Below are 16,536 nucleotides of genomic sequence, written 5' to 3'. Positions count from 1 at the left end.
TTCTTGTAGTTGTTGCCCAAATAATTTGGAAACACTCCTCCATGAAAATAATATCTATACTTTTTTTTTTTTTAATCATAACCCATATTTAGGAGAAGAGAAAAATCCTGAAAAATAGGCTAATTTTTGAGGGTTGTTTTCACATACGGGTTTCTGATCTAAATAAAAAATTTAGATATACAAACTCCATAAAAATTAGTTATAGGTAGTCTGAAACTAAAAGGAAAGGGGAAAAAAATTAACCACAAAAAGAAAGCTGATGAAGCTATAATTTTATCAGTTAAGAGTGTTCTAAGGCAGGAAAGTTTGCTAGAGGTAAAGAGAAGCATTTCATTATGAAGAAGAGGTTAAGCTATCAGGATTATAACACACTTATATACACAACACACCCTGTAACATTGTCATAATACAGAAAGTAAAAAATCAAAAATGGCAAAGAGAAATAGAGAAATCACCAAGATACTGGGAAATATTAAGAAATCTCTCTCAATAGCTGCTTGAGAAACAGACAAACAGAAACAGTATTAAAGATGAAAACTAACTTGACTAATGAGCAAAAATTATATTCAAAATTGGGAGAACTTATACTTTTTCAAGTATACTTAGAGCATTTACCAAAATAATAATAATAATAATAAACCATATGCTGGGCAATAAATAAAGCCGCAGAAGTCCTTAAATATTTGAAACAGTTCAGCATATGTTCTTTGACTACAGTTGAATTCAGCTAAAAATCAGTAAGGAGAACGATAACTAGAAACCCCAAATAATTGCAGTTAAACAATACAATACTAACAATCATGAAAATGAAATTTGAAGAAGCTTTTTATGTCTAGACCTGTCATTCCATTCACCATGAAGAACTAAACTTAACTGGTTTTTACAATAGCATGTGTAGTCTTAAAATAAATCTCTTGAAAAAGACTGAAGGCTTAAAATCAGCCAACTAAATTTCCATTTCAAGAAGTTAGTAAAAATCATATCCTCTCAACTTCAAAGAAAGTAAAAACAAATAATAATGATAGAGCCAAAATCCATGAGTATACCAAAAAAGTCATAAGAGAAAAAAATTGATAGAAACAAAAGTTAGTGTTTTTAAAAGACTAATAAAACTAGTTAAAATTTTATCAATAATTATAAAAAAGACATAAAAAATTTAGCAGTACCAGAAATGAAAAAAGAGCTAGTAATGTACTTCCATTGTGTATGTGTTAAGTTGCTTCAGTTGTGTCTGACTCTTTGTGACCCTATAGACTATAGTTTTCCAGGCTCTGCTGTCCATGGGATTCTCCAGTCAAGAATACTGGAGTGGATTGCATGTCCTCCTCCAGGGAATCTTCCTGACCCAGGGATCGAACCCATGTCTCTTACGGTCTCCTCCATTGGCAGGTGGGTTCTTTACCACTAGCACCACTTGGGAAGCCCATACTTCCATTAGACATCAATGAAAAAAGATAATATTTGATGCCTAAGTGTCAAATATATATACTAAATGAATATCATTCTCAAAACTGTAACCTTGTGGAAAAAAACCACAAATAGGTCAATATTTAGCCTACAAATTGAATCTTTTATTTAAAATATCCCCACAAAGAAAATTCCAGTCTCATATTGCTTCTCTGATGAATTTTTCCAAATTTTTAAGAAAGGAAAACCCAACAATATTGAGCAAAAAGTTCCTGGGAACAGAAAAAAGAGAACACATTCCAGTTCTTTTTCTGAACCCAGCATAACCTCAATCTCAATACCTAAAAAACACAGTATAAGAATGGAAAATTACAGAACAATCACCATAAAAACTATGAGGCTATGAGGGTAGATGGAGTAGTCTTTTACATTGAGGGCCTCTAATGAACCTTAATCTCTTAGCATTCAGGATCTCATGGAGTCTCATTTTCTTCAGTTTGTCCTGAAATTATGAAATGATTTTGCCAATAAAATGCAAAAGTGATGCAGCGCTAGTTTTGCACCAAAGTTTTAAAAAGATCTGGCAACTCCTGTGGTTTGCATTATTGGGAATTTTAAGCAAAGTGTAAGAAATTCATTGTCTTGCTGGGTAGAGAGCCCATATTGAAGAGGCTACATGGAAAGAAGTCTGGAACTACAAGGAGAAAGTAGGCTTGGTACTCCATTATTTTAGCTAACCCAAGCCCCAACCGATGAATTAGATGCAGCTGCATGAGGAAGAAGGAGAAGGCAACGGCACCCCACTCCAGTACTCTTGCCTGGAAAATCCCATGGACGGAGGAGCCTGGTAGGCTGCAGTCTGTGGGGTTGCTAAGAGTCGGACATGACTGACCGACTTCACTTTCACTTTTTACTTTCATGCATTGGAGAAGGAAATGGCAACCCACTCCAGTGTTTTTGCCTGGAGAATCCCAGGGACGGGGGAGGCTGGTGGGCTGCCGTCTATGGGGTTGCAGCAGCAGCAGCAACAGCATGAGGAAGAAACACTAGCAGAAAAATTGCCCAGCTGTGTTCAGTCCAGACTTCATAATAATGAGCAAATAAATTTTTTTTTTTAATCAAAAACTTTGCAATGATTTGTCATTCAACTGTGGACCCACAGAACAATACGGTTTATTATATCTCAACTGTTCTACTCTTACACTATAACAAAAATGCATCTGTAGGTCATACAAATACACGTGCTGAAATATTTTTGGCAATCATTATTTATTTTGGACAAAAATTGGAAAACATCCACATATCCTTCAGCAGTAAGAGGGATAATACATTTTGGTATATTGGGGCTTCCCAGGTAGCCCTAGTGGTAAAGAACCTGTCTGCCAATGGAGAAGACAGAAGAGAGTTTGATCTCTGAGTTAGAAAAATCTCCTGAAGGAGGGCATTGCAACCCACTCCAGTATTCTTGCTTACAGAATCCCATAGACAGAGGAGCCTGGCAGTCTAGAGTCCACAGGGTCACAAAGAGCTGGACACAACTGAAGAGACTTAGCATGCACTCAGAATGCTATAGTGCAATGCAAATAAACAGTTACACCCAGCTCTTCAAATGAATTTCAAATATATGTTCTGCAAATGAAGTCAAGCACAAAAGAGTTCTGAGGCATTCCATTTTTATAAAGAAAAACTACAAACAAACTTAAACTATACTGTTAGAAGTCAGAATGAACAGTTGGAAGCAAGTTACGAGTTCTGAGATGCTAATACTATTTTTGTTCTTGTTCTGGGTGATGACCAGAAGTGTATATTTCATTTGAGAAAATTTATTGAGCTGCATACTTGTATGTACTTTATATTGATAAAAAGTTGGGAAACTTATGCAATACAAACTGACAAGAAAACAAAAGTAATTGTTGAAGAAGATGGGAATACTGACTATCAAATATAGAGACTTTAGAGCCCTATTAATAAAAATATGAAAGATGAAATAATAAAATGTATTGAAGAGAATGTCTTTTAGGTTGTGAGTTTGGGAATGTTTTAAACATGACACACAAAAAAAATAAGCAAAAAATTTGTATGTTGCACTTCACTGAAATTAGAAACATCTCTTTATCAAAAGATGCCACTAAGAAAAGAAAGCCCACAAAATGGGAAAAGATATTTAAATTATATGTAATTGACAAATGACTCTTCTCAAGGCTATAATACAAACAGATAACCAAGCTTATGAATCAGTCAAAAATACAAAGATAACCAAATATGATGTGGAAGAAACATGATATTCAAGTGAAAACATGGTACATAGTGTTCTATGTCATCCTTCTTAAAGGAATGCAAATTAAACTCAATAGATACTGCTGTTTACCTGCTAAGGAAATCAGTCCTGAATATTTATTGGAAGGACTGATGCTGAAGCTGAAACTCCAGTACTTTGGCCACCTGATACAAAGAACTAACTCACTGAAAAAGACCCTGTTGCTGGGAAAGATTGAAGGCAGGAGGAGAAGGGGATGAAGGGAAATGAGATGGTTGGATGGTATCCCCGACTTGATGGACATGAGTTTGAGTAAGCTCTGAGAGTTGGTGATGGACAGGGAGGCCTGGCATGCTGCTGTCCATCGGGTCACAAAGAGTTGGACACGACTGAGCAACTGAACTGAACTGAACCTACTAAAATGACTAAAACATATTTGCAATACCAAAATTTTCAAGGATATTAAGCAAGGAAAGCTCTAAAAACATGCCATTATCAATAAACTGATAGAAACATTTTTGGAGAACAGTTTGGCAATAGCTACTGAACATACACTATATACCTTAAGATTCAGTTATCCCATATCCAAAAATGTATCCGTATGTGTAATGAAAGACTTATAGAAAATGTTCATAACAGTCTTTATAGTTACCTCAAATTGGAAACAATACAAGTGTTCAACATCAGAATAAACTTTTTTTTTCTTATTTATATTAAGATATATGTGCAGGTATATACAATATTCTACCACAATAAAATGGAAAACTATCAACTGTGGGCTATAGCATGAATGGGACTTCCCAAGTAGCTCATTGTTAAAGAATCCACCTGCCAAACAGAAGATATAATTTCCATCCCTGGGTCAGGAAGATCACCTGGAGAAGGAAATGGCAACCCACTCCAGTGTTCTTACCTGGGAAATCCCATGGACAGAGGATCCCAGTGGGATGCAGTCTGTTGGGTCACCAAGAGTCAGACACAACTGAGCAACTGAACAACATAGCATGGATGACTATAACAAAACAATAGTAAAACAAGAAGATATAGAAAAATCAAAGATATGTATAAGACTCAATTTATTGAAAGTTCAGAATCAGGCATGACCTGTTTATATTGTTAGAAGCCAAAGCTTGATTTCCCTCTGGGATACTGAGTGAAAGCAAAAAGGGTGCTTCTAGGTAGTTTTGAATATTCATAATAGATGCTTATGGGTGTGTGTGTATATGCTTGGTCGTGTCATACTCTGCAACCCTATGGACTGTAGCCTGCCAGGTTCCTTTGTCCACGGAATTTTCCAGGCAAGAATACTGGAGTGGGTTGCCATTTCCAACTCCAGGGGATCTTCCCTACCCAGGGATCAAATCCCATCTCTTGTGTCTGTCTCCTGAATTGGCAGGCAGGCATACTTTATACTACTAAGCTACCTGGGAAACCCAGTAGATGCTTACTTTGTGCTAATCAAGTAAATTGAATTTATCCTCGATGTCTGCCTGCCTATTAGCTATCTGTCTACCTACCTACTTACCTACCTATTAGCTAACTATGTATGTTGTGTGTGTGTGTGTGTGTGTGTGCGCGCGTGTGCGCTTCACTCATAAAGTTAAGAAAAGTCTGAATTGCAATCAAGGTTACAATTTCTGCCACAGACCTAATCTTTTATCAGGATATAATTTAATAAGATTGCATATAGCAAGGATATCCCTCTAGATACAATTAAAATAACTTCTATTCACAATAACTGAAATAGAAACTTAACTGATACCTGCATTAAGCAATACAATTTTAAAGGAATTATCCTTATTTTAGACATATGAGCTACTATAAGACCAGGAAAAATAAGATATACATTTTAATGCCATATGATTCCACTTAAGTTGCAATTTTCATACATAGATTTCATACAGTTAATTTTTTAAAAAATAACTTCCTATGACTAATTTGATAAAGGTGGCAGTTACTCATTTATCCCAGGCAAAAGAATTACCGTTTTCTGTGTAAAATCTCTTTAAAGGCACTGCATTAGGACGTCTAAGATCATTATTGTTTCTCTATTACAGCATATTCCTTACGTATTTAGCACAGATAGATTCATGATGCTTTGAAATAAAGAGTCACAAGCACTTATACATTAGAGAAAAGGATTACAAAGCCATTAAAATGAAAATAAGCATGTGCCACATCTGAATAAAAGGTCTGTTGAGACTTCTCCAGCAAGTCAGTGTTGTCACTGGTGTATAAAATTTTGAATCTAATCTGCCCACATGTAAACCCCTTTGATTATTAAGGCCTGCTTGAAAGAAACGTTAACCAGATTCTCCAAGAAACAAAGCAGAATATTGATACTATTAAATGGAATCTTAATGAAATGCCTTAGTGACTATGAAGGGTTTAGTTGGTTAATCCAGTAGAGGTATGAGAAATGGGAAAGTAGAAGATAGAAAGTGAAATATAATGTTAAGTGTGATTTGTTTTTGACCTAATAATCTGAAAGAACTAGTTTTCACAATACATCCTCACCAAATCTGTCCCTTCTTAAAAATGTTCCTTCAGTCATCTGAAATCAATCTTTCTTCTCCACTGGTATATTTAAGTCTCCAGTATCTACAGTGAATGTATCATGTTACAGTGAAGTATTATATTAATTAAGAAATGCTTCTGGTGATAAAGATAGAGAGAATACCCAACTGAGTAAAATATCTGTGACATATTCCTTTTCCTCTTAGATCCACAGCAGTACACACTGATAAACAATCATGGGGAGTCTTGTCAGCTGTCTGCCTTCTACAAAATGAACACACGAATGTGAGAAAAAGAATCTAATAAGGTTCAAAATGACCACAATGTAATTCTCTGTCCTGTGTGTTTTACTTTTATTCTTTCTCTTTATCTCAAACTTTCTCTTATTCTCACTTCCTGTCTCTTATCTCTTGACCTTACTAACAAAGCTTCATAAAAATACTGTATTAAATGCACATATGCATGCACACATGCACATACACACCTCTGGTATATAAACACTAGTTTATATTTTTTACTCATGTTATTAAACATTTCCTGAAGAAATATTCATAAATGTTAAAAATGAATTAAAAACAAAAATGGAAAAGCAAGCATATCTGAGCTGAAGTGGAGAAAATACTTTTAAAAAATAAGCTACAAATGATGTGGGTCTTTTGGAAAACTCATATACTTTTTCCCAGAGAAAACAAGTAAGTCAAGCATGTGTTTTACTTAGATTGAAATAGACAAAAGTTCTTAAGAAGTTGGGCTATTTATTCAAGTTTTAAGGATGTTGACATCATCTGTTAATGAATTATAGAGGCCTCATTCATTTTGCAGTCAGCCAGAGAGCCATTTAGTTTTATGGCTTTCTCCCTCAAGGTGTTAAAGCTCACAGGGCACCTTATAATTCAATTATATTATAAGCAACCCTAGAATTTTAATTACATAAGGCAGATGAATTTAATTCTTGAATTTCTATGAGATATACTTGAATAAACATATGTTTAAGTTTTGAGTCTGACTTTCTCCTTAAACAGAATAAGATATATAAGTGACACTGTCTTATTTATTAAAGAAAATAAACTACTTTCATCAGTCCAGCTTCTCTAAAGAACACTTCCCTCGTCTGACTCCATAGAAAATATTTTGACAGTTTTGTTAGACACCGTCTCATCTATAATATACTAAGAAAGTAGAGAGACCGACAAGTCATTAGAAAACTTCTCATTACTTCAACTTTTCATTTCCTCATTCCTTCTTAAATCAAGACTATGCACTGACCTAACATACAAATTTCAAGAAAGAATATTAGCAGAATAAATAGATGACAAACAGTCCAATATCATTAGGAAAATTATGTTCCTATCTATTCTGTTCCCTTTTATGTAAAGAATTGAATCAATTATGCAGGTGCAAGTCAAACCAAACCAAATCAAACCAACTGCAGTAAATAAATTTAAAATATCATCTGTTTGATTTTTTTTTCTATTTTAGTTTGCTTGATAGACACTAGTTCTAAGTGATGCTCTCAGAATAAAGCCTAAATAAATTTAGGAAATTTTGTATTTCATACATATGTCTTTCTATGTCCTTATAATGCAATGTACTATATTAAAAGTCCTGTAAGTATTACAGTAAAAAATCTGCTTACCTCTGTGACACACTAATCCTTCAAAACTACTGGCCAAACAGCTCAGTTTTCCCAGTACTTGCTATCTGATTGTACTGATGTTTTAGAGATTGTATCTTGAGTACTCTTTCCTGTAAACAATAAATGCATTGGGGAAAATTGTATGCCAAGCTAATTTTTAACTTAATTTTTTATTCTGCTGCTAAGTCACTTCAGTAGTGTCCAACTCTATGCGACCCCATAGGTGGCAGCCCACCAGGCTCCCCCATCCCTGGGATTCTCCAGGCAAGAACAATGAAGTGGGTCGCCATTTCCTTCTCCAATGCATGAAAGTGAAAATTGAAAGTGAAGTCGCTCAGTCGTGTCTGACTCTTAGTGACCCCATGGACTGCAGCCCACCAGGCTCCTCTGTCCATGGGATTCTCCAGGCAAGAGTACTGGAGTGGGGTGCCATTTATTCTAAAGGGAATTGTAAAGATTAGCCTTTCAGTAAGCTCTAAATATATGACTGATATGTTTAGGACTTGGCCAAATAATTTTCTTATATATACACTGTAAAATATTTGTTCCGTTCAGTAATGTTCAATTCTTTGCAACCCCATGGACTGCAGCACACCAGGCTTCCCTGACCATCACCAACTCCCAGAGCTTGCTCAAACTCAGGTCCATTGAGTCAGTGATGCCATCCAACCATCTCATCCTCTGTCATCCCCTTCTCCCCTTGCCCTCAATCTTTCCCAGCATCAAGGTCAGTTCCAATGAGTCAGCTCTTTGCATCAGGTGGCCAAAGTATTGGAGACTCAACTTCAGCATCAGTCCTTCCAATGAATATTCAGGGTTGATATCGTTTAGGATTTACTGGCTTGATTTCCTTGCAGTCCAAGGGCTCTCAGGAGACTTCTCCATCACCACAGTTTGAAAGCACCAATGCTTTGGCATGCAACCTTCTTTGTGGTCCAATTCTCACATTTGTACATGGATAATGCAAAAGCCATGAAATTAAAAAATGCTTACTCCTTGGAAGGAAAGTTATGACCAACCTAGATAGCATATTAAAAAGCAAAGACATTTCTTTGTCAACAAAGGTCCATCTAGTCAAGGCTATGGTTTATCCAGTGGTCATGTATGGATGTGAGAGTTGGACTATAAAGAAAGCTGAGTGGAGAAGAATTGATGCTTTTGAACTGTGGTGTTGGAGAAGACTCTTGAGAGTCCCTTGGACTGCGAGGAGATCCAACCAGTCCATCCTAAAGGAAATCAGTCCTGGGTGTTCATTGGAAGGACTGATTTTGAAGCTGAAACTCCAATATTTTGGCCACCTAATGTGAAGAGCTGACTCATTTGAAAAGACCCTGATGTTGGGAAAGATTGAAGGCAGGAGGAGAAGGGCATGACAGAGGATGAGATGGTTAGATGGCATCACCGACTCAATGGACATGAGTTTGAGTAAACTCTGGGAGTGTGTGATGGACAGGCAGGCCTGGCGTGCTGCGGTTCATGGGGTTGCAAAGAGTTGGACATGACTGAGCAACTGAATTGAACTGAACTGAATGCAAAAACCATAGGTTTGACTATATAGACTTTTGTTGGCAAGGCAGTGCCTCTGTTTTTAACATGCTGACTATATGTGTCATAGTTTTTCTTCTAAAAATCAGGTCTTTTAATTTTATGGCTGCAGTCACCATTCATAGTGATTTTGGAGCCAAAGTATATAAAATCTTACTGTTTATACTTTTTTCCCATCCATTTGCCATGGAATGATGGGACTGAATGCCATGATCTTAGTTTTTTGAATGTTGAATTTTAAGCCAGTTTTTTTTACTCTCCTCCTTCACCCTCCTCAAGAGGCTCTTTAAGTCTTTGTTTCTGCCATTAGAATGGTATCATCTACATATCTGAATTGGTGATATTCCCAGCAATCTTGATTCCAGCTTGTGCTTCATCCAGCCCAGCTTTTCTCATGATGTACTCTGCATATAAGTTAAATAAGCAGGGTGACAATATACAGCCTTGACGTACTCCTCTCCCTATTTTGAACCAGTCCATTTTTCCATGTCCAGTTCTAACTGTTGCTTCTTGATCTGCATACAGATTTTTAGGAGACAGATAAGGTGGTCTAGTACTCCCATTTCTTTAAGAATTTTCCAGTTTGTTGTGAACCACACAATCAAAGGCTTTATTTAGCATAGTCAGTGAAGCAAAAGTAGATGCTTTTCTGGAATTCCCTTGCTTTTTCTATGATCCAGTTGATGCTGGGAATTTGATCTCAGGTTCTTCTTCCTATTCTAAATCCAGCTTGTACATCTGGAGATTCTCTATTCACCTACTGCTGAAGCCTAGCTTGAAAGATTTTGAGCATTACCTTGCTAGCAAGTGGAATGAATGCAATTGTACAGTAGTTTGAACATTTTTTTGGCATTACTATTAAATAAAGAATTGATAATACTTGTAAATACTCAAAAAGAAGTATGCATGAAAATATAGTTAGGGGGTTGACATGATTTACACTGAAATCAAGAAAATCAAGTAAAGCAAGAAGAAAATGTAATCAAGGGTAAATACTAGTTAATATTAGAAAATAACCTGCAGTAGTAAAGGGTAATGGATATCATTTTTGCCTATGTTCTCAATGAATAGGAAACAATTAGCAATCCAATTACAGTGCTTATTTTGTAATATGTCTGAATTGTATGGGAAATAAAGTAAATAATGTAAATATATTTTAAAAATTCTATAATAGATTTGGCATGCATTTTAATTAACTTTCTTTGACAAAGGTAACATAAAGAAGCAATAGAATTTATCAATATAAGACCATTTATAACTTGATGCTCTTTGTTAAGTAAGTCTAATCAGGCACAATGAAGCTGTCTTCTGTAAGTGTTCAGGTAGTAACTGCTAGAATGAAAAGAACTGCATTTTCAGGGCTTGAAGAACTAATACACTAACAGCTTCTGCATAAAATATTTTTATTGAAGCGTAAAGTAGTTTAAAGAGCATTTTTAATAAATGTGACTTTACAACAAAAGGCAATATAAATTCAAATCATTTTTTAACATTTCTCATCAACTTTATAAAAGTAAAGAATTTTAAATATTAGCAAGCATTTGAAGCTAAAATATATTTTAATAATTAATCTTATTATAACTCAAGATCTCAGTTTTTTCCTCTGTTCTTGCTATTAACTCTCTCTGCACACTGGCATTTATCCATTTAAGTACTATTACACATGTGTGTTGTGGGGCACTGTGTATGTTTAACAATAATCTAATACGGTGGTTTTCTGACTACACAGACTTCTGATCTAGTCATCAGTTCAGTTTTATTTTACACCTTTGAGTAAGTGGCCTGTCCATTTCCTGAAATATAATACTGCCCAAATGCTTCAGACAGTTTTTCTCTGCAGTGTATACTTCCAACATTGCAAACTGCTAGTGCACACATTTGTTGAAAGCTATGTGTATTACTAATTCGTCAAAACCAAAGGAGTACGTCAAGGCTGTATATTGTCATCCTGCTTATTTAACTTATATGCAGAGTACATCTTGAGAAATGCTGGGCTGGAAGAAGCACAAGCTGGAATCAAGATTGCCGGGAGAAATATCAATAACCTCAGATATGCAGATGACACCACCCTTATGGCAGAAAGTGAAGAGGAACTAAAGAGCCTCTTGATGAAAGTAAAAGAGGAGAGTGAAAAAGTTGGTTAAAAAGTGAAAAAGTCAAGTGGGCCTTAGAAAGCATCACTACAAACAAAGCTAGTGGAGGTGATGGAATTCCAGTTGAGCTATTTCAAATCCTGAAAGGTGATGCTGTGAAAGTGCTGCACTCAATATGCCAGCAAATTTGGAAAACTCAGCAGTGGCCACAGGACTGGAAAAGGTCAGTTTTCATTCCAATCCCAAAGAAAGGCAATGCCAAAGAATGCTCAAACTACCGCACATTTGCACTCATCTCACACGCTAGTAAAGTTATGCTCAAAATTCTCCACACCAGGCTTCAGCAATATGTGAACCGTGAACTTCCTGATGTTCAAGCTGGTTTTAGAAAAGGCAGAGGAACCAGAGATCAAATTGCCAACATCTGCTGGATCATGGAAAAAGCAAGAGAGTTCCAGAAAAAACATCTATTTCTGTTTTATTGACTATGCCAAAGCCTTTGACTGTGTGGATCACAATAAACGGTGGAAAATTCTGAAAGAGACGGGAATACCAGACCACTTAACCTGCCTCTTGAGAAATTTGTATGCAGGTCAGGAAGCAACAGTTAGAACTGGGCATGGAACAACAGACTGGTTCCAAATAGGAAAAAGAGTTCGTCAAGGCTGTATATTGTCACCCTGCTTATTTAACTTCTATGCAGAGTACATCATGAGAAACGCTGGACTGGAAGAAACACAAGCTGGAATCAAGATTGCCGGGAGAAATATCAATAACCTCAGATATGCAGATGACACCACCCTTATGGCAGAAAGTGAAAGGGAACTCAAAAGCCTCTTGATGAAAGTGAAAGTGGAGAGTGAAAAAGTTGGCTTAAAGCTCAACATTCAGAAAACTAGGATCATGGCATCTGGTCCCATCACTTCATGGTAAATAGATGGGGAAACAGTGGAAACAGTGTCAGACTTTATTTTTCTGGGCTCCAAAATCACTGCAGATGGTAACTGCAGCCATGAAATTAAAAGACACTTACTCCTTGGAAGGAAAGTTATGACCAACCTAGATAGCATATTCAAAAGCAGAGACATTACTTTGCCAACAAAGGTCCGTCTAGTCAAGACTATGGTTTTTCCTGTGGTCATGTATGGATGTGAGAGTTGGACTGTGAAGAAAGCTGAGCGCCGAAGAATTGATGCTTTTGGATTGTGGTATTGGAGAAGAATCTTGAGAGTCCCTTGGACGGCAAGGAGATCCAACCAGTCCATTCTGAAGGAGATAAGCCCTGGGTGTTCTTTGGAAGGAATGATGCTAAAGCTGAAACTCCAATATTTTGGCCACCTGATGCAAAGAGTTGACTCATTGGAAAAGACTCTGATGCTGGGAGGGATTGGGGGCAGGAGGAGAAGGGGACGACAGAGGATGAGATGGCTGGATGGCATCACCAACTCGATGGACATGAGTTTGGGTGAATTCCAGGAGTTGGTGATGGACAGGGAGGCCTGAGTGCTGTAATTCATGGGGTCGCAAAGAGTCGGACATGATTGAGAAACTGAACTGAATGAACTGACTGAATATTACTATTGCATTTCTCTTTTATTGTTTCAGGAATAATGAACATATACCAATTTAGCTTTTTTTTTTTAATTATCGTGTGTTGAATTGCCCTGCCTTTTATTGGTACTATTTTATATCCAATATTTACAGAATATAACTCAATTTTTAAAAATTTTAAAGTAGCATTCTAGTCTTTTTTTTTATTTTAAACTAGCATTCTAGTCTTTTTTGCCATATTTTTCATTCTAAATATTTAATAGTTTCTAAATATCTAATAGATATCTAATATCTACATATCTAATATGTAATAGTTTACATTGTCCCACCTTGTCACCCATTGTGTTACTACCTACAGTGTCTATTTACAAAATAAGTGAAAATGTTTTTTTGTTGCTCAGTTGTGTCCAACTCTTTTTGACCCCATGGGCTGTAGCCCACCAGGTCTTCTGCCCATGGAATTCTCCAGGAAAGAATACTGGAGTGGGTTGCCATTCCCTTCTCCAAGGGACTTTCCCCACCCTGGGATTGAACCTCTGTCTCTTGAGTTGCAGGGAGATTCTTTACTGTCTGAGTCACTAGGGAAGTCCCATTTATAGAATGCTATGCTTAATTCAGGTGAGAACTTTTTTTTTTTCCTAACTTGGCCAAGTAGAAATCAATCAGTGATCTTTAATAAATCATAATGGTGATTGGAAATGTAACAGTATAGAGTTGTATTAGATTGGTGAAAAAGTACTTGCAGTTTCAAACTGTGAATTTTAAATCTTTATAACTAGGGTCAGACACATCTTTATTAATGAAAATGGGAACCATTAAAATCAACAGAATTTTGCCAATGAGAAATAAGTTTGTTTATTCCTGTAGTGTGAAAATCTGTGTTTCAGGATTCAACAAACTCTTAGAAAGCGTTTTCTGCATCCTGCTGATTGTGGAAGTGTTTTCCCTACAAAAAAGTTGTTCAGATGCTTGAATAAGTGGTAGTTGGTTGGCAACAGCTCAGCTGAATATGACAAATGAGGCAAAACTTTGTAGCCCAATTTGTCAAACTTTCTGAGTGTGGGATGTGCAATGTGCAGTTGGGTATTGTCATGGGGAAGAATTGGGCCCTTGCTGTTGACCAATGCCAGCTGCAGGCATTGCAGTTTTCAGTGCATCTCATCAATTTTTGAGCATACTTCTCAGGTGTAATGGTTTCACTGAGATTCAGAAAGCTGTAGTGGATCATTCCAACAGAAAACCACCAAGCAGTGACCTGTGACCTTTTTTTGGTACAAGTTTGGCTTTGACAAGTGCTTTGGAGTTTCTTGGTCCAAACACTGAGCTGGTCACTCCTGATTGTCATAGAAAATCCACTTTTTATTGCACATCACAATTTGATCAAGAAATGGTTCATTGTTGTTGCACGGAATAAGAGAAGATAACACTTCAAAACAAAACTTTTTTTTTTTTTTTTGGTAAATTCATGAGGCATCCACTTATTGAGCTTTTTTGCCTTTCCAGTTTGCTTCAAATGCTGAACAACCATAGAGTGGTCAACACTGAGTTCTTCAGCAACTTCTCATGTAGTTGTCAGAGGATCAGCTTCAATGCTCCTCTCAATTGGAGGTTGTCAGCTTCCAATAGCTGACTGCTGTGCTCCTTACCTTCAAGGCTCTAGTCTCCTTTGCATAACTTGTTGAAATACTACTGCACTGTACATTGATTAGCAGTTCCTGTGCCAAATCCGTAGTTGATGTTGTGAGGTGTCTCTGCTGCTTTATAACCCATTTTGAACTCGAGTAAGAAAAACACTGGAATTTGCTTTTTGTCTAACATCATTTCCCTAGTCTAAAATAAGTAGAAATAACAAGTCACTAGCAAAAAAATAAAGTGAGAAATGTGCATTAAAATGATATATAACATAATCATATTTAAGAATGGATCCCAGTTGTTCAGTCGCTAAGTCATGTCCTAATCTTTGCGACTCCTTTGCTTACAACACAGCAGGTTTCCCTCTCCTACACTGTTTCCCATAGTTTGCTCAATCTCATGTCCATTAACCACATTTAAGAATATATTCCATTATCAAACAGCAAATTTCAATGATGCAGAACCGCAATTACTTTTACACTAATCTAATATTAACAGTAGTAGTCTTTGAACAGCTATGTGAAAAGATGAGTGTGGGATGTATGGATCTAAACTCAGGCTATGGACAAATATATGGTAGTTTTCTTAGGTGTTATCTCAGAAAGCTGTGAGGTTATGTGAACCTTGAAAATAAAGATACCTTGATGGGAATAAAAGGAAGAAGAAGATTACCATACCAACAAATACACGGCCAACCTATTTTACCATTTCCTTTAATATATGAAAAATTGGTATTTAGGAAAAAAAACAGAAACCATTGTCACTGATAGACATTTTTTGTTTAATGAAGACATCTTAACACATTCAGAGTTGCAAAAATCAAAATAAGATTACTTCATGTAAAAATAGAACATTAGTAGGAGATATATTCAGTGGTTTGGGATAACTAAGTTGCTAAGGTCAATAAATAATGTTCCATGGTAAATTAGGCTTTGGCAGGTTATCCATTCTTTGTGTTTGTAGGAAACCAAAGAGAAAATACTGAATGATTCATGTTAAAACTGTTCTGTTTTAGAATCAGATAATCCATTAGGAGATGACACATTACCATGTTTGACTATGTCATTGTTTAAGTGATAAAACTGAAGCCTAGAGATAATATCAGAAATAATATCAGAGTTATATACAATAGCATGTTTTATAACTCCTAGATCAGGGAAGGTTTTAGTATGCTGTGTGATTGCTTATCTGCTTTTCTGAGGCCCTGAGCCTATATAATACAACAAATATATTTTTAAAACAGTTTAAAAAGTAATTCCACTGGATTGGGGAATTTATCATTCTGCTAAAGATGATAGAAAAGAAAGATTTTCCTTTCTTCAACATGTTGGGGAAAGGTTAGGGGGGTAGCAGGAAAGGGAGGGGCTGCCTTAGTAGTAAACTGGATTCAGTCTCCACTGAAGACTTAATACACACAGGAAGTTTGCTGCAGTGGATTCAGCAAAAATTTGATCAGAGAAGAAACCTGTTGGACCCCAATTTTTTGAACCTTTCAGAAATCAGCATGACTTCTGCTTCATAGAATCTGTAGATATTGAGCGGCTTTCTGCAAGGTTGAAAAAAAAAAGATCACAATGTTAGAAGCCTGTGCAGGAGGGTATTTCACAAAAGGTGAGTCTCTTACTGTTTAAGGAAAGGCATCTTGCTGTGTGAGGCTCCTTATAGCAACATTTCAATTTTAAAGCAATCTGTGCACACTGTTATTGTAAGATTTCCTTATTTCTCACAAATTACATAATTTAAAACATTCACAAATACAAAATGATTTGCTTGGTGTATAGAAATAAAATATAAACATAAATATATATTTTTATGCATGGTAGAAAATAGTCATGTTTATTTTCAATGATATTACAGATAATATCTTGTATGAAAGACTGCTATAGTCTGGGAAAACT

This window comes from Bubalus kerabau, chromosome 1 (assembly GCF_029407905.1).
Source record: "Bubalus kerabau isolate K-KA32 ecotype Philippines breed swamp buffalo chromosome 1, PCC_UOA_SB_1v2, whole genome shotgun sequence".
Taxonomy (NCBI): domain Eukaryota; kingdom Metazoa; phylum Chordata; class Mammalia; order Artiodactyla; family Bovidae; genus Bubalus; species Bubalus kerabau.
Note: the sequence above shows the minus strand (reverse complement) of the source record.